The sequence below is a fragment of the Octopus bimaculoides genome, chromosome 26, assembly GCF_046866305.1.
Source record: "Octopus bimaculoides isolate indiv1 chromosome 26, ASM4686630v1, whole genome shotgun sequence".
NCBI classification, from domain to species: domain Eukaryota; kingdom Metazoa; phylum Mollusca; class Cephalopoda; order Octopoda; family Octopodidae; genus Octopus; species Octopus bimaculoides.
Window position 1 is genome coordinate 22438640 of NC_142953.1, and position 2500 is coordinate 22441139.

Consider the following 2500-nt stretch of genomic DNA (forward strand, 5'->3'; position numbering starts at 1 on the left):
CACATTCAAACGTGTGCACAGACATATAATCAGAATAGCTGGGTGAGGTTTGTTTTCCATGGGTTCGCAGGTGAGATTTGAGGCCAGCCAAGGACAGACATGGTCTGTCACAGACTGTGCACACAAAAAGGTCCTTGTCATTCACCTTCTCAGTCTTCACCATTTTCCTTAAATGTCTCTTGAGCCCTGCTTGCATCATCCCGGCCTCTTCAAATGCTTTCACTCCACTCCACACCCTTGTTCGCCATCCAACTCGATCTGAAGCGAGGACTTCTATATCTTTTGGAGCCATTCCAATTGACTTCATAGCAGTCCATATGCCATCCTTAAACCTTTTTTTAGGTTTATGCCGATAACGTTTCCCCTCTGCAAGCTCACCATAAAACAGCTGTTTCGGCATGCGTTCATCTGCCATTCGAACAATATGGCCACACCATCTCAATTGGTTCCTCAAAATCATGGCTTTAATTGAGGGGATGCCTGCAGATGCAAGGATATCTGTGTTTGGAGTAAAAGAATTCCATTTAATTCTTAAAATATGACGAAGGCATTTTTGGTGGAATTTTTCTAACATTTTAAAATGCCTTTCATAACAGGTCCAAGTTTCACAGGAATACAATAGAGATGTTAAGACAAATGATTTGTAAAGAGCAAGCTTTGTATTGTTATTTATATGTCGCTGGCGCCAGACGCGTGACTCCAAGCCACCAAATGCTTTTGCTGCCCTTTGAATTCGCAGGTGTATTTCCGTATCAAAATTTCCATCATCTTGAACAGAGCTTCCCAGGTAGACAAATGAATTGACAACCTCAAGTAACTTTCCCTTAACAAAAATTTTAGGGAGGTTACAAACAGCACCATACGCAGGTTGATACATCACAACTGTTTTTTTCAGATTGATGGTCAGGCCAAAATCATCACAAGCTGCATCAAATGCAGATACAAGGGATTGCAGACCCGATTCAGAATGACTAACCAGATCGCAATCGTCAGCATACAAAATTTCCCTAATAAGTGAAGTAAAAACCTTCGTTTTAAACTTCAGTCGGGTCAAATTAAAAACATTCCCCGTTGTTCGATATTTTATGTAGATACCCTCCTCAGAGTTTTGAAAGGAATGTGACACCACAACGGCAAAGTATATTGCAAAGAGGGTGGGTGCATCAAGGTCTTCCTGCTTTACTCCATTTTCCACAGCAAAAGATTCAGAAAGCCTACCACCAAAATTAACCCTAGCTCTCATATCCTGATGCAAAGCCTTGACCATGTTTATAAACTTTTCTGGGCAACCAATTTTCCCCAGAATTAGCCACAAAGCACTTCGATTAACAGTATCGAATGCTTTGCTCAAATCAACAAAGCAATGGTACAGAGCAAGATTCTGTTCAATGCACTTCTCCTGTAATTGTCTGACAGTAAAGATACAATCAGCTGTGCCCCTGGAGGAACGAAAACCACACTGAGACTCAGACACCATACTTGGAACTATAAAGGTATTTAAACGTTCTAACAAAATGCGGGCGAGCACCTTTCCAACCACAGACAAAAGGGAAATCCCACGAAAATTACCACACAGATCCTTTGGCCCCGATTTATATAAGGAGACAAGAATGGCATCAATCCAGTCTTGAGGCACTTTCTCACTTCTCCAACAGTGACAAATTAAAATATTTAAGAGTTCCATCATTTTGTCACCCCCATATTTCAAGACTTCTGCACAGATTCCATCAGATCCTGGAGACTTGTTGTTATTCAGCTTATTCATAGCTAAATAAATGTCATTTAGAGTTGGTTCAGATGCCATCTCTTCTATAACTGGAAGTTGTTCAATTTTTTCTATCATCCTCATATTAACGGATGATGGTCTATTCAAAAGTGCAGAGAAATGTTCTACCCAACGCTTATGAATAGAAGCGGTGTCAGTCAGAAGAAAACATCCATCTTCTGTTCTCACTGGAGCTACTGAAGAAGATTTTGGACCATATACCTCCCTAACATAAGAATACAAACAACTGGCATCATTTCTATCAGCTGCTTCTTGTGCCCCTTTTGCCCTATCATTCCACCATTCCTGTTTAATTTTCTTTAGAGCAGTTTGCACCCTCCTTTTCAGCTTTCTGTAAGTTTCATTTGAGTTGGGATTCAATGACTGAGAGAGCAGTGTATTGCCTAAGTTTTGTTTTTCTAAAAGTAGATCATGAATTTCTGCTGATCTATCTGAGAACCAATCTCTAGATTTATGAGATTTAAATCCCACTGACGAACTTGCAGCCTGAAATACTTTTGTTTTGAAATCTTCCCATAAATTGTTTGGGTCAAGATTAATACTTTCTATAGCGTCGTGGAATCTTTGCAAGTTGCTTGATAATTTAAAGTTTGCAACGTTTAACTTTTTGGGTATCTTAGGACCAGACTGTCGGTTTTTAGGTTTTATCGAAAAATCTATTTTGCCACGCAGTAGATGATGGTCAGTCCAGCTCTCTGCCCCTCTCATGACCCG

General features: G+C 40.2%; 1 protein-coding gene across 1 annotated transcript in view; it reads left to right on the forward strand.

Moving 5' to 3' along the window:
* LOC106878860 (uncharacterized) overlaps nt 1–2500 on the forward strand; it is a 24132-nt gene that overhangs the window by 8426 nt on the left and 13206 nt on the right. The gene's annotated exons all lie outside the window — the stretch shown is intronic.